The following is a 24,669-nucleotide window of genomic DNA, read 5'->3' on the forward strand; positions in this document are numbered from 1 at the left end:
TTAACACTGACAGCTCTGTATATCCACCATGTCAGTATGTGATGGATGGTGCTGGCTGGTTGAGACAGACTGGTGTCAATCCACGATATTTTTGGATTTGGGATATTTTTGGAGTGTATCTTCACTATAAATATCCAGTTCTCTATCTGCTAAACTCTGCCATCCAGCTGATGCTGAGATAAATCTACAGTGGGTGTGTTCTTGATAGCTTGACAAGCTGTGGGGGAAATTGGGAGCCCAAGCAGCCTTTGTTCTTTAGTGGGCAGGGCATATGACTTGAACCAAGGATGTATGGATTCCAATCCCCACTTACAGTGCAATCCAAACTTTGTGCACTCAGAAGTAAGTCCTACGGAATTCAAGGTGGCTTCCTCCGAGATAGCTAGGGTTAGGCTTACAGCCTTAGTCATGAAGCTCTGGTGTGAGCACACAAGCATCCTCAGATTGCCATTGATGGTCAGCGGTTGCTGGTGCAGGGATTGGGCTGGGGCTGGGGGTGGGAGAAAGAGTGTGCAGATTGAACGGGGTGGGTGGGTGTGTCCCGCTTTCCCATCCTAAAATGTTGGACAGTGTGTGAGTCACTTTTTCTATCCTTAGATAACCCCCCTGACCCAGGCACCCATTGGATGATGCAAACCTTTCCTGACTTTTTCAGGATTTCGGAATTCAAGCTCTTTATTGTTAATATCCATTTTCCTGGGGATTAAAATCCTAACTGTAGCCACTTAGAAAACACACAAACACACACACCACACACACACTACTGATATATGAAGTAAAGGCAATCACTGTCATCTCTTAAGTACCCATTAATCTTTAAAGAGATGCCTTTTGTTTTATACATCGATTTTCTCAAAGTACACAAATGAAAAACACCAGCCACCGCAGCAACCTCAGCTGCAAGCCAACAGTTTCGGTAGGGATTGTGGCTGCTTAAACAAGACTAACAGAATTTCAGAACCAAAGTTGTGTCTCCTATGTGTGATACAGCAGCAGAATAAGAGGGGTGGGTGAAGTCGTTCTTTCTCTAGAGGTTGGAAGCTCAGTAGACATAGTGCAAGCTCCTTGTCTCGTCAGCTCAGCTCCTTGTCCCGTCATCCACCCAGGCCCTAAAGAGAGCTTGAATATTTTACAGAGGAGGTCAAAGGTTTGCTTAGCCTCCACTGCATTTTGGTGCACAAGAGGGCTTGCCCGGTTTTAACCTGCTGTTCCCAGCTCCAAATATTTGTGATGTGAGTCACCGCAACTGAATCAATTGATCGATAAATGCAGAACTGCATCCTTCCCATCTCCTTCCCTCTGACTCTCCCTTCCCATTAGATAAGGGGGTGGACTAGCCACTGTACCTTTTGCTTCCCTCCCCATTCTTCTTTTCCTTTCAGATTGTGTCAATTCGATGATGAGTCTGTGACCAGGGGACGCTTTATTTTATTTTTTTAATGCCACTACAGCACTCATAAGGGTTTAGGCACTTTAGAAGTGTTCCAAACAACAACTTACTGGCACAGCATGAATTCTATTGCCAGAAATTCTCTCAAGCCTCCTGCCCCCCCTCTCTTTCTCTCTCTTCCATTTCTATATTTGAGAGGCAACTGAGAAAGGATTTAAAGCCATATGTGAGTAGAATTCATTTTCATGGTATCCAAATGTTGATATCTTCCACCCAAGTCACAGAGAGTTCATTTTAAGGATACAGCTTTACAAGAAAAAAACAACCACCTCTGGTTCAAAGCAAATAAACAGCAGAGCTGCATTTTTGAGACTAAATCGTCTCTAGCAAACCCAGCCATGTGTAGCACTAAAGTATATGGAGGATGTATGCAGGGAATAACAGTTAGTGGGCTCCTCTTCCTCCGTATCAGTGTCTAGATGTGGAATTCTTTTCAAAGGTCTACTATGGCAGTCTAGAACCCAACGTTGAAAGTTGAGAAGCAGGGCCATTATCTGCATTGCTGAGAAGTCAGACTCCTCTCGCTGTGAACTGTCCTCAGGCATAGCCATTCCACCAGGCTGTAAAAGATGGAGAAGAGGGAAGCAGTGTCGCTCCAATGGTACCTCTAGGGTACCAGTTCCATCAGCCTTCTCCCTCTAACAGCTGACACACAGCATTCCTTCCATCAAGCTACAACAGAGGGAAAGATGGAAAGCAGTGCTCGCCTCTTTCAGCTGCTTCGATCCAAGCTGGTTGTTCTGTAACTATTATTACCACTACTACAATTAATGTATTAATCAACTCCTAAACTGCCGTCTCAAGTACTAAGTTGCCTGAGGTTGCTCTTCCCCTCTTCCTTCCAGACGTCCTTTCCTTTTATGACATGCCTCTCAGATTGTAAGCATGAGGACAGGGGCTGTCTCATCATTCATCTTTGTCAGCTGTATGAGTCAGGGACTGGGCAGAGGAGGAATGGTGGAGACCACCTTCCAATCCTGACCCTTCCAGGGAGGAGGAAGACAGTATAGATTTACAACAGGGGGTTGGGGGAGGTGGCAGCTCAGAGGCATATGAGGGGGAAAGTTGGGAAATTGTGGGAGAGCCAGAACAGCACCCGGCTGACATGTTGTCATTAGAAAGCATTCCAGACCCTCCATCTGAAAGAACCTGGCGAGCCTTGAAAGTAGGAAAGCAAAGAGCTCAAAAACAGAGGGCACATAGCAGCACCCGTACAGGAGATTATGAGAATGACAAATGAGGAAGTGGGAGAGACGGGGTGGTGGTGGAGATTCACTCGGGGCAACGCCATTATCCAAGAGGCTGGATTCTATACCCTCTCTCTGTAAAGATTGAAATAAAAAAGGACTGTAAGAAACTTTTCCTTGTCTTTATACTTTCCAGGCAACCAGCTGGGAGCCAATGACAGCATCCTGACATCCTGGCTAGGGTAAAAATACTTCAAAAAATGAGCAGCACATCAGAATTCTCAGATAGTACAGTTGGATTTTTAAAAATCATATTTAAGGAAGATGATCTACGTCTAACAAAGGCACCAGCCAAACTTTTTAGTTTTACTTTAGTCATTGTCAGGGCCTGTTTAAATATTTTCTCAGCAGTGAAGCTGTTCTGAAAATAACTTCCATCTCGTTGGGCTCCGTGTAGCTGTGAGAAGAGAACATTTGAATCTCCTTCCCCCATGGATCTGCCAGATTGTGTGGGAAGGTGTCCGTGCCAATGCAGCTTCTCCCTATGTGGGAAAGAGAATTCAAACATTCTTGTAGCCACATGGAGTCCTGACCGTGTCGAAGCCATTTTCAACAGCTGCCATGCTAGCGAGAGAAAGTTTGAATCGGGGGCTCAGTTAGATCTTGCCTCAGGTGTAGCTCAGAGCTACGCAGGGAAGCAAAGGGTGTCAGTTTTTAAAATAAATATTCCAGCCTAACTAATTCATGAATTTATGAATATGGTTTCTACCAATATTCTAAATGCCACCTGAAATGCTAGAGAATGAGCTTGCTTCCAGGGTAGACCCTGTAACATACAATGCCAGCCAGTCAAGGCTCCCCACAGCAAGTCTGATCCAGGGGTATATAAAGGCCTTGCCTTTACCACAAGAGAGATACAGTGGTGCCTCGCAAGACAAAAAGAATCCGTTCCGCGATTCTCTTCGTCTAGCGGTTTTTTCGTCTTGCGAAGCAACCCCATTAGCGTCTAAGCGGATTAGCGCTATTAGCGATTTAGCGGCTTAGCGGCTATTAAAGGCTTAGCGGCTAAGCTGTTAAAAGGCTATTAACGGCTTAGCGCCTTTGAAAAGGGGGGGGGAGCGGGGGGGGAATGGCGAGACTCGCAAGACGTTTTCTTCTTGCGAAGCAAGCCCATAGGGAAATTCGTCTTGCGAAGCGCCTCCGCAACGGAAAACCCTTTCGTCTTGCGGGTTTTCCGTCTTGCGAGGCATTCGTCTTGCGGGGCACCACTGTAAATTAGTTCCTCCTCTGCATGATGCGCAAGAAGCACGCAAGGAGGAAATGGAAGCCACAGTTGGTTTGAGGTCACTCCACACCACACATTTAAAGCACTCCTGTACCACTTTAAGAGCCATGGCTCCCCTCAAAGGATCCTGGGAACTGTAGGTTGTTAAGGGTGCTAAGATCCTTCACAAACTACAACTTCCAAGATTCTTTGGGGAGGGGGTAACCGTGACTCTTAAAGTGGTATAAGAGAGCTTTAAACATGTGGTGTGGATGTGACAATGCCTGAAGGCATTAACAGAGGTGAACAAATCTATTGCCAGTTGGCATGTTTTTACCTACAATTCTGTTCCATTCCATTTCTGCATTGATCTGATTTTTTAAAAAATCTAAATCAGTCAGTGGCAGCAGCCAGATTCTCACTCCCTACAATTCTTCTGGGAACAATTCTAAATTATGGGGTAGTAGTGTTCCAAATAGGGACGTGGGTGGTGCTGTGGGTTAAACCACAGAGCCTAGGACTTGCCGATCAGAAGGTTGGCAGTTCGAATCCCCGCAACGGGGTCAGCTCCCATTGCTCGGTCCCTGCTCCTGCCAACCTAGCAGTTCGAAAGCACATCAAAGTGCAAGTAGATAAATAGGTACCGCTCTGGTGGGAAGGTAAATGGTGTTTCCGTGTGCTGCTCTGGTTCGCCAGAAGCGGCTTAGTCATGCTGGCCACATGACCTGGAAGCTGTACACCGGCTCCCTCAGCCAATAAAGCGAGATGAGCGCTGCAACCCCAGAGTTGTCTGCGACTGGACCTCATGGTCAGGGGTCCCTTTACCTTTATTGTTCCAAATGGGAAATTTTATAGTTAAAGAACAGGGTGGGCTACTGACTGGAGGATTTTCTCCACTTGAGGCTGTTTGGGGAAATGCTGTCGTTCAACTGCTTTGCATGCAAAAGGTCCTAGCCTCAAACCCCAGCAACTCCAGCTTGGGCTGGAAAAGACTCTTGCCTGAAACCCTGGCGATCTGTTGCTGATCAGTGGTGACGATGGTGAGCCAGATGACCTGAACTGGCACAAGGCAGCTCCTTCTGTTTCTAAGTAGCGGCACCAAAGCTGTTTGCAAAAATGAAGGGGGGGAAATGACTTAAACCCTCTGCTGCCTCATATGTCCCCAGTAAAAAAATCACTATAATTAACAAACACCACGATATCTATGAAAATGACTCTATATAAAGTGTGTGTGTATTTTCAGTGGAGCCTGGTTACAAAGTCAGCCCAGAGCCACACTATATATTTTAAGTTGTATGATGCCTCTTTAGAAAGTCATGGCTTCCCCCACAGAATTCTGGGAGCTGTAGTTTGTTAAACATGTTGAGAGTTCTTAGTAGACCCCCATTCCCGCCCCTTAACAGAGCTACAATTACCCAAACTTTTAATGTGTTAGTGTTATGTAGTGTTTTTGTATTGTATTGTATTGTATTGTATTGTATTGTTCTTTTTTTTTTTGTAGTGTTTAAATTGTTGGAAAAGTAATAAATATTATTTTCAAAAAAAAAAAATACAATTAGCAAAACTCCCTGTGAAGAAGGATTGACTGCAAACTGTTACTTGGTGAGCGGAATGGGGTCTCCTAGCAACTCTCAGAACTCTTAACTACATCTCCCAGAATTCTTTGGGGGAACCTATGACTGTTTAAAATGGTGTCATAGGGTTTTAAATGTATGGTGGGAATGTGGTCATGTCTCCAGCACTCTCTCCTTCAGGAAATGTGCTACAGTGGTGCCTCGCAAGACGAAATTAATTCGTTCTGCGAGTTTTGTCGTCTTGCGATTTTTTTCGTCTTGTGAAGCACGGTGTCGGGAAAGTTTTGGAAAAGCTTCAAAAATCACCAAAGTCTTTAAAAACCTCAAAAAAGGCTACCACACCGCGTTCTATGAGTTGCTCCTCGAAGTCAAGTCACAACTGTATTAACGGTGTTAAGAAAAAGGAAACAAACTTGCAAGACGTTTCCGTCTTGCGAAGCAAGCCCATAGGGAAAATCGTCTTGCGAAGCAGCTCAAAAAACAAAAAACCCTTTCGTCTAGCGAGTTTTTTGTCTTGCGAGGCATTCGTCTTGCGGGGTACCACTGTATATACAAGTTGTCCTTAACTTCCCACTATTTTGACAAAAGAGGAGCACAAAAGAAAGTAATGAGGGCCTTTTAATTTGTTTGTTCATTTGTTTTATATATTAAAAACCCCCTATTACGAACCTATTACAAATAAGTTCCATGTAGCTGTTATATACAGTACCGGTATGTGCATTTATTATATCTTTGTATGTTTCTTTGGAATTTGTGTAGCTATTATATTACAAAGTGTCTATGTTTATATGATTTAGAACTACGCACAGCTGATGAAGCCCCTTCGGGCGAAACAGGGGGATATTCAGGAAACCTTGTCTTGTTTGCCTGTGCCAGCATCTACCAGTGCCAGTTTCTTTTGTCTACCAACTTTATCATCTTCATTGGACACTTAGAAGATTATTTCATATCACTCTTCTAAGGAATACGTCAGACAGAAAAATACAAGAGAAGATTAAGAAATTAGAAATGAATGTATTACGGCACTGACAAATAGGATTTGTATTTTGTACATACTAGATTTGGTTGTCAGCCGAATAAGCTACATTTCAATATATTATGTCACGATGTTGATTTTGACGCTATGAGAAGCGGTATCTAATTTTCGAGAAGTAGTTTCTAGTAAATAACTTTGCAATTGTTATCATGTAGCCTATTATGTCTATGTGTTTTTTCAACTGGATTTGCGTAATATAGGCATTCTGGTGTCTTTGTTTTTCTTTGTTTTATATGGCAACATAGTGATCTGGCTCCCATATAGTGACATTTGAAGTAAATTTGGGAGGTTCTTCTTTGGGCAGCACATCTGATTGGCTTTGACAGGAGGGAAAGATCAATAAGACCAGCAAATTTTCTTGAGGGGAAAGGGAGTGTTTGTTCACAACCAGCGGCTAACATCACAGGCCACCCATAACATGAGCAAAATAAACATCTCCAGTGACACTCTGGACTGTCACATTTCCCCCTGCAGAATAGCAATCCAACATGGCTGCTCTTCTACCTTCTGCTCAGAATGTTATCAGCAAGTTATTTTTGGATTGCCACCGAGGTTACTCTTTGTCTGCATGACTTGTCCATGCAACATCGTTCAAAACAATATTTATTATTCATACGGCAAACGTATCTCCCACGAAATGGGCAGTTTTCATTGCAATGGAAGCTTTTTAAGGCTTATAGAGAATGATAACAAAGAATGTCACTTGGAAATGCATGTGAGGTGAGGAAGAGGAATGGACCTGGCACACGTTTCTCTCACATTTTACATTTATGCACTTCTCCCTTCCCTTCTCTTTTACTCTATCTTCATACGTTTTGCTTTGGCCTTCAGTGCCAGGAACTGCCTCACAGTCCCTTAAGTTTCTTCTTGCCCATCCTAGAGATGAGTGAATCTGTCAATTTCAGTTTCTCTCATTTTCCCAGTCTTCAATTTGGTGCTGCACATTTCCACATCAGTTTGCTTTTCCTTTCTTTTTTTAAAAAGTCATTGTTGAATATTTCTGGCATTTTAGTGCAAATCCCTTAGCTGAGTGAAGTTCACACACTAAAAACATGCCAAAACTTCAAATCAACAAACAGAGTTAAAAGCCACCCCTATAATCAGTATACAGAAGCAAAATCAAGCACTTCAAAGTAATCCATGAGCAGTGTCCCAAATGGCCATGCTGATTCACCAAACTCCCCCCAAGGCCTATGTGAACTGAAGGCTCTTTTGTATTTCCACTTCTGGAAGCTGTTTCATGCCCCAAATATTGGAAGTACAAAGCTGTAGCACATGGACCTCACCTGCTAGCAAATTCCTACATGAGCATTGCTTCCAGGCGCTACGGATCTGAAAGTTGGTGAGAGCCGAGGGCTAATCCTTCACTTGCTAGCCTTCCCCAGGGATATTGACACATTAGTACTGTAGCTCCGATACAGAGGACCTGGGAAAAGAAAATACCGTGTGTGTTGGCTGTGAATCACTTGTGTTGGCGGCCAGCTTCGAAGCAGAACTGACAGTGATTCCTCAGCTTTTATAGCTGAAGCCTTGCTCATCGCCATTCTGCTGGAAAGAGTCAGGCGCCCAGTGAAGAACATGACCTGCAGCGATCCCAAAGGCTACAATTTCCCAAGCAGGTACATTCTGCAGCATGTCCTTAATGCAATAATGGTGTGTTAGTTCGACACCCCATTCCACTTTCTTAGTTGTTCCACAATGCTTCCCCAAAGTTAGGGTGCCTAGAAGAGCAGAAATGGCTTCTTACACAGTCTGGGGTGGGTGGCGGTTCATTATCATCATCATCATCATTTTATTTGTATGCAGCCTTTCATAGATAAAGCAATGCTCAAGGCGGCTTACAACATGACAAGATTTACCGTATTTTTTGCTCTTTAAGACTCCCTTTTTCCCTCCTAAAAAGTAAGGGGAAATGTGTGTGCTTCTTATGGAGCGAATGCAGGCTGCGCAGCTTTCCCAGAAGCCGGAACAGCAAGAGGGATTGATGCTTTCACTGCGCAGCGATCCCTCTTGCTGTTCTGGCTTCTGAGATTCAGAATATTTTTTTCCTTCTTTTCCTCCTCCAAAAACTAGGTGCATCTTGTGGTCTGGTGCGTCTTATAGAGCAAAAAACACGGTACATAATTATCCACATAACAAAAGTCATAAACAATAAATAAAACACACCAAAAAGCTACACAACCAAATGGAAAACAATTTCCACATCAATAATAAAACCTAAAACTAAAAAGGCAACATTAATATCAATTACAATTTTAAATGACATAGATAAAAAATATAAACAATTTGAAAAAGAAGCCCTCTCTGTTGAGAAGCAGTCATTGTGGAGACTGGCAGGCCGCACCCCAAGCCAGGTGGAGAGAGGCAGGGCAGCGCCCTTCAGGCTCCCAGCAAGTTGCAGCCCATCGCATCCAGCCCCACAACCCCTTGGAACAACCTGTATTATGTGGCTGACAGTTGGAAATCCCTGGGTTGGCCTCAAGGCACTGTGGGGGTTCCCGCTGAACTCCCCTTCTGAATTTGTCCAACCTGGCTAGGCCTAGGCGGCAAGGCTGGGAGCAGACTGGACTACAGCGGTTTTCACCCCAGCCCACATCCACACCATAAAAGCCCACACCCGCACTGCATTCGGCCATGGAGCAACAGAAGAGGATCAACACTGAAGACAGAAGACAGGAAAATGTTCAAGATAACTTTTGTCAAAAACCCAGAAGCTTTCTTATTAGGAATAATAAGAGATGAAATAGCAAAGGGCTTGAAAAGACTGTTTATGTATGCATCGACAGCCGCAAGAATGCTTTTTGCCCAGAAATAGAAGGAAGAGAAAAAGCCAACCAAGGAAGAACGGATGACCAAGATGATGGACTATCCCGAAATAGCAAAAATGACTGTGAAGATTAGACACCAAGAGGATAAGAAATTTAGTAAAGAGTGGGGAAAATGTATAACGTACCTTAAAGATCACTGTCAATATATAAAAACATTAGCAGGGCTGTTATAACACTTATAATGTAATAAGACTAAAGTTAAAAATGGATATACTGTAAAACGAATTTGAGAAATGTAATTAGATGCATTAAAAGAGTAGATAAATATTGGAAACTGGAGTGGGGGGGTGGGGAGTCCAGGGATTCAAGGAATCTCAGATGTGTAAAAAATTGAAAATGATTTAAATGTATAAGAACACTATTTAAAAAATGAAAAATGATTTTTTTTAAAAAAAGACAGAAGACAAGAAGAGTGCCAGGATAGAAGAGCAGAGCGAACAACACCAGTGCAGCAGAACAGAAAAAACACACCATGAGGGGCGCTCTTCCAAAAAGAGCTGAAAGCACCAGGACACAGAAATACACTATAGTGCAATAAAAGTGGGATGGCAAAACCAAGCAAAATGGAACATCTGAGGCAGAAGAAGTTGTAGGATTCCAGCAGTAAGTTTTGGGACAAGCACTGACCGGAAACAAACCACCATATTTCTCATCCCCCAAAATTGCAGGGGCAAACTGTATTGAAAGCCAGCGCCAACCCAACCATGAGCACAAATAATTATGAATGCACGATAAACAGGATATCTGGAGGAGACCTCATTTGCACCAAAGAGCATGGCCCCTGCTTCTCATCTTGCAGATTGATCTTTTGCCCAAACGTTCTCAATCTTTTTCTATCGAAACTGGTAAAAAAGCTCTTTGCCGTCACTTTCGTCAAGCTTCCCCCCTTACTGTTTCTGCCAACGAAGTGCTTCCTTGAAACTTCCCTGTGAGAGAAATGCGATCATACCCTGAGCAAACATGACATACCAACCCAGCAGTGTACGCTGACAATGGAAAGGCCTGTCAGGCCAAGTTGAGGGAAGAGTTGCTCCACATGGTGTGTGAGGGAATTAAAGGGGGCTTGCGATATAAAATATTAAATAGTGGTTTTAATCAGCAGCGAGATATGTAAGTTAGCTTAATTAGAAGTACATATTATTATTTGACTTTAAGGCGGCCAATAAAATATTAAAGCAATCTTTGAGGATATGTAATCAGTGAGGAATAATATGTTGGAAAATGAGTCTGATGTTGTAATTGGTGTATGCAATTAAAATGAATTAATTGGAGTTGGGACGTATGCATACAAATACGAAATCAACCAATTTCCAATATTAAACTCATAATTATAGAGGCTCTAGTAGAAGAGCTTTAAGAGACAGCGGCATTGACTTTCAGAAGTGAGCTTGGTGTTCAAGTTGGAAGGTGTTTGCATGCAAAACCTGAGACTCTGTGCCATGAGAATGAAGGCAGGGCTAGAGTACACACTTTGCATGTAGAAGCTCCCAAGTCCAGCTTCTGATAACTTGAGTTATAAATCAACAACCTCAGATATGCAGATGACACAACCTTGATGGCAGAAAGTGAGGAGGAATTAAAGAACCTTTTAATGAGGGTGAAAGAGGAGAGCGCAAAATATGGGCTGAAGCACAACATCAAAAAAACGAAGATCATGGCCACTGGGCCCATCACCTCCTGGCAAATAGAAGGGGAAGAAATGGAGGCAGTGAGAGATTTTACTTTCTTGGGCTCCATGATCACTGCAGATGGTGACAGCAGGCACGAAATTAAAAGATGCCTGCTTCTTGGGAGAAAAGTGATGACAAACCTAGACAGCATCTTAAAAAGCAGAGACATCACCTTGCCGACAAAGGTCCGTATAGTAAAAGCTATGGTTTTCCCCGTAGTGATGTATGGAAGTGACAGCTGGACCAGAAAGAAGGCTGATTGCCTCTTCAATCGCTGAAGAATGGTTGCCAGCCAGAGTAGATCATTGGTTCCTAAAAAGAGGACATTAAGTTCCCTAGGTCAACTCTACTATTAGTCAGAGTGAGGTTTCTGAATGTCAGGGACTGGCTGGATGAGGAAGAGTGGTGGGAGCCTTCTGACCAAGACCCTCCTCACTGGAAAGCACAGAGGGAGAGGGGTTGGATTATGGATCGTGGTGGTGGAAAACCAGACACACCCCAGAGGAATGGAAGAGCTGGGAAGTACTGGAGGCTGGGAGCTTAGAGGATGGTGGAGGAAACAGGCAGGTGCCCCAGCACAGAGCAGAGACAGGAATCGGACATAGCAGCTTCAGTATAGAGCCACCCGGACAGCTTCTCTGCGGACAGTATGCAGCCGCAGCCACCCCCCGCTCCCAGAACAAGCTGTCTATTGCATGTTACAGAACAGAGAGTCAGGCAGAAACAGTGAGGGTGTAAGAATGGGGTCTGGGGGGATTTTTGTCAAAATGTCAGGGGAAACCCAGATGTATGTCAATGTGATGGGGAAAGCAGTGGAAACAGCACCAAAAGCTTAAAAATCACAATTTTGGTGGGTTTCTAAAAAAACAACAACACCTCAATGATTTTGGTGATTTCCTAAAAAAAAAACACCTCTCAACAATTTTAGGGTCTTCCTAAATATGGCAACCCTATTTGGGGCTCACAGTAGACAGATGGAGGGGTCTGACACAGAGGGCTAGGGAGTGAAGGGGGAGGTATAAAGCAGTCCAAGCAACAGCTTCATCTAGACAGGAGGAACCCTTAGATGTCTCTGTGTGTTCTCTGTTCTGCCTCTTTAATGAAGAAACTAGCTGTAAGTTGCCAGTGTTTCCCTGTCTTTCTCTGATCTGTGAAACCCTGTTCTCCTTGTCAGCTCTCTGACACTGAATACCAATTGCGGGGAAACATGAAGGGGTCTTTGCTATTGCCCTCATGTCCTGGGGGGGGGGCTTCCCATGGACACCTGGTTGGCCACTGTGAGAGCAGAATGCTGGATTAGACAAGACTTTGATCTGATGCACCAAAACTCTTCCTATGTTCTTGTTAAACCAAATCCCTCTGCCCCCTTGGAAAGGATTTCTTGGTCCATCTGAGGCTACAGGTATTTTTTTTTTTGGCAATGTCTGAACAGCACAGATGAATGAGAGTTTCAAAGTTTCTTGCATGACATTAGCCCCCAAAGAACAGTGTGTTGCCAGACACCATGAAATATATATCGGGTTTTTCTTTTCACAGTTCCCACTTCAACGCAATATGTACTTGTCTCAATTTGATGTAAGATTTTCAATAATTCCATATTTTAAACAAATCAATAACAATTACCCGTCCCACATTTGAAAGAAAAACAGCTGGAAATGGAATGGCAATTCTGCAACTAAAATGCACATCTCAGCAGTCCATTGAAATCAGGTCAAAGTTTTCTGCAGCTCTCCTCAAGGCACAGACATCCTGGCTTGTTTCTATGATTCTCCAAACATATCCTAGTTAGTACATCTCTTCTATTCTGATGGATTGTGGAGGGCAATTTTCATAGGCACAGAAGGCTATTATTGAATTAGTTCGGGGCATACTTCTATTTATTTGCCTATTATTTAGTACACCCACACCTAGAAATAAAGAAGTGATGAACCTGATTGTGGGTTAACTAGAGCTACAGCTTGATTAACTTTCACTGTAGATCTACAATGGATCTAACTGCACTGGTATTTGTCAATGCAAATCACCCTGGACCTCATCTGTGTTATCCTACAAATCTGAGCTTGGAGACTATTGGTTGCTGAAGATTCTAAGAGGAGACCAAATCCAATGGGGTATCCATTGGAGCCCTTTGCTTCGCCGTTTTACCCACCTGCTCAGCTGTGTTACTCATCAAAATCTATATATCATAAGTACTAAAGCTTTATTTATGAACAGGGTTGCCATGTTCACATTTGAAAAAGAGGCCCTATGTCTTTAAGAGCCTGGCTGTGTGGCTGCTCCTCCCATCTTTGACTACTACTGAACAGCTGTTGAGGAAGGAGATACAATTCATGCTGTAGTGGCCTGGTTAACTGCACACTTGATTTATTTATATCACTGATATCTCTTACATTTCCTCCAGGGGTTCAGGGCAGAACACATTGTGGTTCTCTCTTTCACCCCATTTTATCATTACAACAACCCTACAAAGTAGGGTTTGCAGAGAGGTAGCGACATGTCCAAGGTTGCTCAAGGAGAATGTGCAGTGGAGAATGTCTTGTTGAAGTATGATGCAAGTGTGGTGTAGCAAGAGTCTGTGTGATGGAGTGGTAAGAATGTCCTACTAGGACCTGGCAGGCCAGAGTTCAAATCCCAGTTAGCCATGGACCAGTTTCTGTCTCTCAGTCTAACCTATCTTCCAAGGTTGTTGTGAGGGTAAACCAACTTGAGCTCCTTGGAGGCAAGTAGGATATAAATGCAACAAATGAATAAGTAAATGCTAGACCAGTGGGCTCTACATGGAATAATGGGGCGCCATTTGTCTTTGCAGTGAAATGTCCTGGGCCAGCCCTGGCACGGGTACAGCATCTGGGCAGGATGAACCAGGTTCTTCCTTTCGCCCAACCTCCTCTCCCATTCTGAGGAAGGGCCTTCAAGGTATGGAGGTTCATTTGCATCAAAAGGTGGCATGGCAGAGAGGTGCAGGCATACATACTGTACTCTGTTTTGAAAACATCGCCTCAGATTACCTCAGGGCCTAACCTATTCCTGATTAGCTCATTCATTACCCAGGCAGGGCTTGTCAAGACACAAAGGTCAGGAGGGAAAGGGGCTCCAATTGCTTGCTTCAATCCCGTCTTCTTCTCCCTTTGTAGCTGCAAATGTCTTTGACATTTATGGTTTACTCTGCTGACATTCATTTTGCCTTGTTAACATGTATTCTGCATTATGGATTAAATGCAAATGAACATCATCATTGAGAGAGAGAGCGCGTGTCTGGGGGTGAGAGAAGAGAAATGCCTGTTAAATACCATCCCGACACAATTTCGGTTCAATGTATGCTGGTTTCAAAATGGCAGCGTCCTTTGATGCCAGGCCATGAAACACAACCCGTTTCTCTGAGCCTTGCAACTTTTATCCACCCTGTGCACAACAGCACCGGGGATCAAAGCCGCTAACTTTCCCATCATCTCCAGGACAAAGATGGCTATTCAGACTTCAAGGGCTGTGTGCACACAATCACACCCCTGGCGGCGGCAAAGGCACCAGAAAGAAGCTTCCACAAAGAAGAGAGAGAGGCGTCAGCCTGCAAAGAAGAAAAAAGCAGACCGAGAAGGTGAAAGGGAAATAGGAGTGAGGGGAGAAGAACAGGGTTTTTTTGGCAGGATGCGGGCTGGAGAGGTAATTCAAAGGTCTGTAAGTAGAAGGACAAATTCAGTGAGACACTTGAAATGAAGGCAAGAGGAACTCTGAAACATTTCAAAAGCCAAGGGGGCTATCACATAGGTCCAGACAAAAAGCCCAAATTTAATTAAGAGGACATGAAAGAAGCAAAGGGAAATGGCAGTCTGTCCCATGATGCTGTTTCGCACAATGGGACTGCAGAGACCCCTTTGGTTTCCGTGTTAATTCATCAATGGGGGGGGGAAAGACGTCAGAATTCATACAAATCTTGGCCACCCTAGCATTTTGGAACATGTCATTGTGTCATTGCAGGGAATCAGGTGATTGATGCAGGTAGATTGGCAGGCACATTTCAGCACTTAATACTACTGTTATGGAATAATATCTTCAACAGCCAACCAATGGCCGTTTGGTAGAGCCTGGTATGGTCCTCACTGGATAGCGAAGGCAAAGCTGGGATATTCTGTACCTAATTTTGTCACTGCATTAATGAAGATTCTTCCCTTCCACAACCGCTCCTCCCCAGGGACCAAATTAGGAGAAAATCCATATTAATTTTTGCAAACCAATCCAACTATAGGTAGACTCTGAAAAGGATACTGTTCACTTAATGATTGCATTAATGCCATAGACGTACTTAACCGTTTGCCTGAGCACACACAGGGTTAAAGTGGTGTTAGCAGAAGGCAGGCAGGCAGGCAGGCAGGCAGGCAGGCTCCACCCCCAGCGTCGCCAGGCACAATTAACGAGGAGATCTGAAGAGTTTTTAAATGTTTCAATTAAACACTCATAGAAATTATTCCTATGAATGGAAACTCTAGCAAGCCAGGGTTGCCACTCACAAGGAAGTGTCTAAGTACATTTAGTTTTAATGTGATTTAAAACTCTCTTCAGATCTTCGCACTCATTGAAAATTTTAAGAGCAGCTGGCGTGCCTGGTGACACTGGGGGTATGGCATGCATCCTGCCCCCAGTTTAATCCTTTACATATTCATACAAATGCCTAAACGCAGCTCATCATGACCTGAGATCTGAGTTTTTCATCACCTGGTAACTTAGTTTAATTTCTGTGAGAAGAGATCCTCTGAACCAACTTGTAGGAGAATTTGCTTTAAGATGCACACCCCAAACTCCACCATATACGAATCCCTTCTTGTTTAGAGATGCTTCAAACCAAACCCTAGCATTTGAAGCTTTCTCGGTTTTGTAACTAAGGTCAGCAAAAACATGTTTGATATCCACCTGACAGAGGAGGAAAACTTGAGAATGTACCCATATACAGAGGATTAAATCCTATAAAATATGATGTGTCTCACTTCAGTGCAAAGTTACACAGAATCAGGCAGCTAATGTTGGCTATAGAGTTGCCAACTTTTCCACTGGCCCCTGCTCCTGTTTCTCTCTCACAGTAGATTGAGGGGCAGACATTAGCAGGTGATGACCTAGTTAGCTCATGTCATAAAAGCTTCAGCTACTAATTTCTTCTGATCAGGTTTTGTCAAAGGCACAGGAACAGGCCACCAAGGCAGTTAACCACCACAAGATGAAGCAATAGTCACTAGGATAGAACTGAACTGGATATTATATCAGCAGATGTGTCAGCCGAAGCTACTAGGTGCATAGAGACAGTGGAGCTCTTCTGAGGAAGAATGGTTGGTGGTGGGGTGGGGAAGAGAGAAGAAGAAGTATGCATAACCCCTAGTGTGCCCCCATATTGTCTCATACAAATCCATGTGCAGTTCTGGAGCTGAACTGGGGAGAAAAAGCGAGAACTTCCCAGAGTGTCATTGGCAGAGCAGAGGCAGAGTTAGGGCAGTGTGACCAGTTCCATCACACTGCCTAAGCCTCCTCCTTCTCTAGGTCCTTTCCAAGCAATCTGAGACTATGCCAGTGTGCTTGTCTTTGCTCCTCCCACTTCATTCCTCTTCTGGTCCTGGGAGATCGGGGAGCTGGTTGTAGCAGAAGGGGAAGACACTTTGGTTTCTTCACCATCCTGCCTCTTGGCCTCCTTCCTCTCCAGCTTCCACTTCCGCTTCTGATTCTGGACTTCTCTCTGCCACAGACTCTCCCTGCTCACTAAACCCTGTTACCTCTTCAGCTTCCGATACCTCCTCTTCCCAATCTTCTCCCTCTGACCACTCATCGTCCCCGGGCTCTGAGCTTTCTTCCCCTTGGGGTTCTCCACCTGGTGTCTCCCAAGATTCCTCTGTGTCCAGCCAGTCCATGACATTGCACCTCTAAAATTCTTTGAAAATGGACTGGACAAATCCATGGAAGATGGCTCTATCAAGGGTACTAGATGTGAAAGCTAAATGGAGCCTTCTTGTTCAGAAGCAATCTATTGCTGAATAATAGGTGTTTGGGGGACTACCACATTTCTTTCCTGGGTGTTATCCTTCCAGACGCATCTGATTGGCCACAGTGAGAAACAGAATACTGGACTACATGGACCTTTGGTCTGATCCAGTGGGCTTCTCCTTATGCAATTCCTGATAGCTGGTTTGACTCTCATAGCTTGTATAGATGTGTTTGCTTCGAACCCACAATCTTGGTCCAGTCATACCATCCAGTTTTATACCATTTCTTCTCAATCAAGGATGCTTTGCAATTCACCTTAAACCCCCCTTTTAGTCAACAACTGTTGTTGGTAACTGTAGTAAAAACAAATCCCAAAGTGTGAAAATAACATGCTCTGTTTGTTGTTCAACATGGGGCGATTAAAGAAGCAAGTGTGATAATTATTTAATTTTGCTCATTTTAAGCAAATCAGTAATTACTTCATCTGTCCCTTCTCCCTATTGCTCTAAGGAACACTTCTTGGAAAATTTATCTTTGTTTCAGAAGTAGTATGTTCTGGAGAATACCTACACAGAGGGGGCAAGGCATGGTTTTAAGGTTTCTAAAGCAAAAGAGAAGCTAGGCCATCCACACAGTTAAACATGATAACATTAGAAGAACCAACTATACAAAAAGCCACAAAGAAGAATAACATACATGTTAGTTTCATAGCTAGTTGGCTTCCATCTCCGGACAAGGGTCAGTAAAGGACATTCTAAGAACAGGAGAAAAATGTGATTCAGTTCACATTTGAAGGTTGAATTTATAAAATCCACAGTTTCTGAAACAGGATGAGCACTGAAACACAATCATCATTTTTGAAATATGCACATCTCAAAATTTTGCAATGTTTACACAAATGCATATATATGGGGGAAAGTATGATTAATGGGATGCAGGTGGCGCTGTGGGTTAAACCACAGAGCCTAGGACTTGCCGATCAGAAGGTCAGAGGTTCGAATCCCTGCGATGGCGTGAGCTCCCGTTGCTCAGTCCCTGCTCCTGCCAACCTAGCAGTTCGAAAGCACGTCAAAGTGCAAGTAGATAAATAGGTACGGCTCCGGCGGAAAGGTAAACGGCATTTCCGTGCACTGCTCTGGTTCACCAGAAGCAGCTTAGTCATGCTGGCCACATGACCTGGAAGCTGTACGCCGGCTCCCTTGGCCAATAAAGCGAGATGAGCACTGCAACCCCAGAGTCGGCCACGACTGGACCTAATGGTCAGGGGTCCAGCTTTACCTTTATGCTTAATATATTAATTATGCTTATAATTATGCTTAATATATTAGTGAAAATAGCATACAAAATGCTTGGGAAAATTACTGCATGCACAAATGTGCTTATTTGGAGAAATTTGCTTTAACATGCCAGTGAATAGTTTTGGTGAAGAGCTTTCTGTTGTATCCAGTGTTCGAAACTCCCATTGTTCTAGGCGCATTTTGCAACAGAGAATTTCATTAGAGTGAGCAGTTTCTGAGCTCTGGGCGCAGTGCTGCACCTAAGATTTCAGATTAAAACTGCAGAGTGGAAGGAAAAGAGGACCTTTTTCTGCCTTCCCACTTCCAGCCACTCTCTGAAGACTGGTGAAGAGACCCTCTTAAGAATATTAGAGAGGTGGGCATGGGAAGGTCTAGACCATGTGGGAAATGAACATAATATTTTTGCTGCAGTTCATTCATTTTCAGCTTTGTATTCTTGCTATAAAAACCACACCTAGGCATTCTGTTGTTGTGCCCATAACCTAGGCTTAAGGTACCATTTAGCAGCTCCTAGCTTTCATATCTCAGTTTCTAACGCTGGTTGCATCTCCCGGGGCACACGCCTTCTGTGCATCAGGGTAATGCTCCCTGATGTGCTGCTCCTGCCGATTCCCTACCAAAGTTGACAGGATCACATGCTTGTGTGCAGGATACAGCTCATGAGGTGAGGAGCTCAGCTGGCCCATTAAACCCAACATGGCATATTGTTCCGTTCAACAAAAACACATGGTTTCCTCCCCTTCCGATTTAGTCTGAAAGCACTTTTCAAAGATGGCCGGGTGTGGATGTGTTCCTGATCTCAGAGTCAATGTTAATTGACTTTTAACAAGTGAAACAAAAGCAGGAAGAACAACCTGCCTTGCCTCTTGCATTCGGTTGCATCCTCCACTGTCTGTGCTCAACGATTGCTTACCAAAAGTGAATGAGAGGCTCCTTTCAATGAAGCCTGTGTGGAACACATTACATTCATTCAGTTATAGATTGTGTACGTGCGGCTATTATCCTGATGAATGGGTCTCCCCATTTCAGACTTGTACAAAGGACCCATCTCCACAGGTGGTGCTGAACGGCACTCTCATTAGCAGCCCCCTCGATAGAATCCGATCTTCGAGAAACAAGTAAATATAACCAGCCCCCTCACTCATTGAAACGCTGTTGCCGGGTCAAGGTTGAGACCACAATGGAGCGCCAAATCTCCAGAAAGCGCACATATTATACCAGTGTGTGTTTTTAAACAGTGAAACGTGCCACTAATGGATTACCTCCTTCAGACATGATGTTTCCTGGAAATGGGAACAAATTGTATTAATGTAGCAGTATTTAGCCTTTCCTTAATCATGCTCCCTTGAAGCTGAAATGCCCTTTTGCAAGAAACACTTCCAGAGAGTGAATTGGAAGAGATGGGGGGGGGAGGTGGGGGGAGGTGGAACGCAGGAGGGCAGATTACTGTAAGAGGAGGGATTAGCCATTGTTAGGAGAATTGCATTCACAGTGCCTGTAGCCTTTTAAGAGCTTTATGCTACGCCTGCTGCTCCAAAGCTCTTGTTGCACAGAGACGCCAGGGCCCTAAATATATCGAGCTGATTTTCTAAATTCAGCCTCGAAGGGGACAGGCATTGTTCCGATGTGTCTCTGTGCACAGAGTGGGGCAATAATTCTTTCAGCTGGAGAGAGAGAGAGAGAGAGAGAGAGAGAGAGAGAGAGAGAGAGAGAGAGAGAGAGAGAGAGAGAGCTTAGTTTGATACTCAGAGACTGGAGGGAGAAAGGGGGCTCTCTCTGGAACACTCTTCTATTCATTTGGTTGGCACAGTTTGAGACCTGCTTTAAGAGACATTTCCTGCGGGTAGCGAATGAATCACCAGAGATCAGCAGCATTCCACCCTGTCCCCATTCGGAAAGGTATACCGTATGCTCATCTGTGAAAACCACCTTCCCAGTCTCATATGCGAAATACCAGTCTTCTGGTGGTTCCAGAATTGAAATGGTTAAACTCAGTATAGATTTCATTGGTTAATGCTGTAAGCTGAAATGAGTAAGAGAGTATATGTTGCAGCAATCTATAGCCAAAGTCTCTTGTCTGTATACGTATAAGCCAGGGGTTCCCAATCTATGGTCTATAGACCACCAGTGGTTCGCAAGCTTCAGTCAGGTAGTCTACAGTGTGTCTGTGGATTTCTGGTTGATGACAGGAGATGGCACTTCCATCCCATTAAATACTGATACTGATTTTAATAGTATTTCACTGCTCCTTTCCTTTCTTATACTGTATTACAATTTTAATTCCATGGGATACAATAAAATGCAGCGCACTAGAAATAAGATAAGCAATTAAAATGCAATTAAAATCATGCCACATCTAGGGCAGTGCAACAGGCAGAAAAATCATTAAGTGGTCTGCCAAGAACCTTAGCAATTTTCAAGTGGTCTTCTGGGGGGGAATTTGGGGAACAATGCTCTATGCCACTGTTCTGGAAGTTCCTTTACCCATAGAAATCACGCAAATGCTCCTTGCAGATTTTTTGACCAAGCATTTAGGTTCCATATGTTGCGTAATAAATGGATGCATTTCTGAACCTATTTTATCCCAAAACATTCATTTTGGTCCCTTTTTTGAGCTGGCAACTCTCACACTATTTGGAGAAGGGGAAAATTCTGAAGAATATGTATGTTCTGACCTGCATATTAGCCTGGTATATGTGAATTAGGTTGATTGGTTTAAAAATACAAAATTATCTTCCATCCCCAAGTGACACATGTGTGTTGTGGTTTTTATAGGCATGTATAGGCTCTTTCAAAAGTTTTGGAGGACGGATGGCGGCTAACAGATTGAGGTTGAATCCTGGCAAGACAGAAGTACTGTTTTGGGGGGACAGGAGGCGGGCAGGTGTGGAGGACTCCCTGGTCCTGAATGGGGTAACTGTGCCCCTGAAGGACCAGGTGCACAGCCTGGGAGTCATACTGGACTCACAGCTGTCCATGGAGGCGCAGGTCAATTCTGTGTCCAGGGCAGCTGTTTATCAGCTCCATCTGGTACGCAAGCTGAGACCCTACCTGCCCGCATACTGTCTTGCCAGAGTGGTGCATGCTCTAGTTATCTCTCGCTTGGACTACTGCAATACGCTCTACGTGGGGCTACCTTTGAAGGTGACCCAGAAACTACAAGTAATCCAGAGTGTGGCAGCTAGACTGGTGACTGGGAGCGGCCGCCAAGACCATATAACACCAGTCTTGAAAGACCTACACAGGCTCCCAGTACGTTTCCGAGCACAATTCAAAGTGTTGGTGCAGACCTTTAAAGCCCTAAATGGCCTTGGTCCAGTATATCTGAAGGAGTGTGTCCACCTCCATCATTCTGCCCGGACACTGAGGTCCAGCGCTGAGGGCCTTCTGGAGGTTCCCTCGCTATGAGAAGCCAAGTTACAGGGAACCAGGCAGAGGGCCTTTTTGGTAGTGGCACCCGCCCTGTGGAACGCCCTCCCACCAGATGTCAAAGAGAAAAATAACTACCAAACTTTTAGAAGACATCTGAAGGCAGCCCTGTTTAGGAAAGCTCTTGATGTTTAATAGGTTGTTGTATTTTAGTGTTCTGTTGGAAGCTGCCTAGAGCGGCTGGGGAAACCCAGCCAGATGGGCGGGGTATAAATAATAAAATAATAAAATGTTTCTACCTCTTGATTTAGGAGGGTAGTTGAAGTTTGGTGGACACCCAGGTAGAAAAGTCAATCTTCCTGGAATTTTTTGCAGCAGAATTTGAACAAAAGATTGCTTGCCTCTAAACAAGGCTTAGGAGCCCATTCCCTGAAGACATTTAAACTGACAGAGAAGCCAAACATTTTATTATAGATTGACAATTCTTCTGGTATAATGTTTCCCAGGCCTTTGGATTGGGGAGATAATTAATATGTGGCAATATTTCAGCTGCTGAAAGAGAGCTAGTACAAACCCAAGGACAGGTGGCCCTAATAGATGCCAGAGATATTTCCACCTTTGCATCCTTAATTTGCTACATTCAAGGGTGTTGGTTAGAATGTGAGTGTTGAACGTATCAGTTAACATTTTAATAGGGAGAGGGCAGGACAGTCATAATTCTGGCTTTCTGTGGAGTTGGCAGAGTTCAATATGGAAGGCACAGAGGCTTGCAGAAATGGGTCAGCATTTTGGAAACAGCCCAAAGTGTTTGTAGCTCTGTTGAATAAATGCCACCAGAGTCTCCACTCTGCAATCGGCTTCCTTTGCTCCAGTGTCTCCATTCCCACCCACAGACTTGCTACCATCACCTTACCTGGTGCTTTTGAACTATCATGGCCAGACTCTCGGGCGCTCAGATACAAATTCCTGTCAAATGCCTGGAGCAGACAGGTGGCAGATTGGACAAGGCAGAAGGTTAGCCTGGTGCTCCTCCTTCAGTGAAGGGATGCCCAGAAAGAGTGCAGCAGGTATGTAGGAAGCTGCTTTTTACTAGTGCTTCGCTGAGAATTATGGGACGTGGGTGGCACTGTGGGTTAAACCACAGAGCCTAGGGCTTGCCGATCGGATGGTCGGTGGTTCGAATCCCCGCAACGGGGTGAGCTCCTGTTACTCGGTCCCTGCTCCTGCCAACCTAGCAGTTTGAAAGCACGTCAAAGTGCAAGTAGATAAATAGGTACCGCTCCGGTGGGAAGGTAAACGGCGTTTCCGTGCGCTGCTCTGGTTCACCAGAAGCGGCTTAGTCATGCTGGCCACATGACCCGGAAGCTGTACGCCGGCTCCCTCAGCCAATAAAGTGTGATGAGCGCCGCAACCCCAGAGTCGGTCACGACTGGACCTAATGGTCAGGGGTCCCTTTGCTGATAATTTATTCTGTGTTTTGACCACTCTCTGTCAATTAATGACAAAAGGAATTACATTCAAAAATGATCAAAGGAGAGGGAATAAATCAGCAAAATTCTCATTGGTGGGGTGTGAGAGTTTCTTTATGCTTACCTTATTTTGAAGTGGCCAAGGGGTTTTGTAGGTGTCCTTTCTTCTGGTCTTCAAGGCATCTCTCTGGTCACCTTCTGCAGCCTCCCTGGGTGCCATACTTCCTGACATTCTCCATTACACTTTCCTGTAATTGAAGGACAGCAGGGAGTCTTCCTACCATGCACCCAGCAGCTGTTCATTGTTAAAATTAAAAAGTGAAGTCTTTTGGCTTTGAAAGAAATTAACAGTTTTTTAAAAAGAGGAAAAAGGAAAAAGCTTTCTTCAAAAACAGAACCGGCAAGCATGTAGATCTCAGCTTCCCAAGCTTCAGTTAAAGCCCAGGAGAGACATTTTGAAGGAACTCTTTCCACGGGACTTTTTCAGATGCAGGGAGGGTGCAGGGCACTCGAGAAATGTTTAAAGGAAAGAGAAAATCGCACACTGTCCTCAGCCATCTCACAGCGATAAAGTAAACTGAACCCTATGCCCACTCAAACCACTACGAAATTCTAAAGAAATTCTGATGCACCTTGTGAAAGAGATGGGGAGGGACGGGACCCAGAAACCTCATGCACCAAAGAAGCAAGCTTTCAAGAGCACTGACTCCTAGATTACTTGGATCACCAGGGCCAGGTTTTACTGTTCCTGACAAAATGGCCTGCAGTTATTAATAATGTTAATATTCATAATAATATCTTGTTATGCCATCCTTTCTCGAAGGGTGACATACCGTATTTTTCGCTCCATAAGACGCACTTTTTCCCTCCTAAGAAGTAAGGGGAAATGTGTGTGCGTCTTATGGAGCAAATGCAGGGGGGAGGCAGGCAGGCAGGAAAAGCCTCCAAGAGCCACACACAAGCTCCGCGCAGCTCTTGCGAGCTTTTCCCCAGGAGGGAGAAGGGACTGACCCGGCCAGTCAGTCCCTTCTCCCTCCTCGTAGAAAAGCCCGCAGGAGCCGAGCGCTCCTTAAAGGGTACACGGCTCCTGTGGGGTTTTGCGGGAGGTGGGGGTATTGCCATAGCAATGGATGGATCCCGCTCGCTGTTTTGGCTTCCTCTTTAGCCGCACGCAACCTCTCCAGCCGGGAGAAGAGGATTTTCTTTTCTTGATTTCCCCCTCTAAAAACTAGGTGCGTCTTATGGTCCGGTGCACCTTATGGAGCAAAAAATACGGTACATGAATCCTCCATTTTAAGCTTTACAACAACCCTGCAAGTTATGTGCACCTAACAGGTAGTGACTGGCCCAAGGTCATCACTGGGGATGAACAGGGCAGATGATCAGGGTTTTTAAACCAATGTTTTCCCCAGCTAAGTCCCATCATGCATGGTGTGCAGGGCAGTTCTGGGTTCAAGCCCCACTGTGCCCGATAAAGCCTTGTTTCATCTTGACAACGGTGGCTATGAAAGGGTCTTTTTCTGCCTTGAAAGCTCAGAGGGCTCATGACTGCAGCATTCTCTG

The 24,669-nt window shown here is 44.5% G+C and overlaps 1 long non-coding RNA gene across 1 annotated transcript; it reads right to left on the bottom strand.

Moving 5' to 3' along the window:
• Window positions 1-1,617: 1,617 nt before the first annotated feature.
• On the bottom strand, window positions 1,618-23,350 carry LOC128424375 (uncharacterized). The gene is made up of 4 exons (XR_008332998.1): window positions 23,231-23,350; window positions 7,798-7,937; window positions 4,782-5,005; window positions 1,618-2,010 (listed from the first exon to the last, which is right to left on the bottom strand). It is a non-coding gene; the product is annotated as an uncharacterized LOC128424375 (long non-coding RNA).
• Between the last annotated feature and the right edge of the window lie 1,319 nt (window positions 23,351-24,669).

Source organism: Podarcis raffonei, chromosome 12, assembly GCF_027172205.1.
Source record: "Podarcis raffonei isolate rPodRaf1 chromosome 12, rPodRaf1.pri, whole genome shotgun sequence".
Taxonomy (NCBI): domain Eukaryota; kingdom Metazoa; phylum Chordata; class Lepidosauria; order Squamata; family Lacertidae; genus Podarcis; species Podarcis raffonei.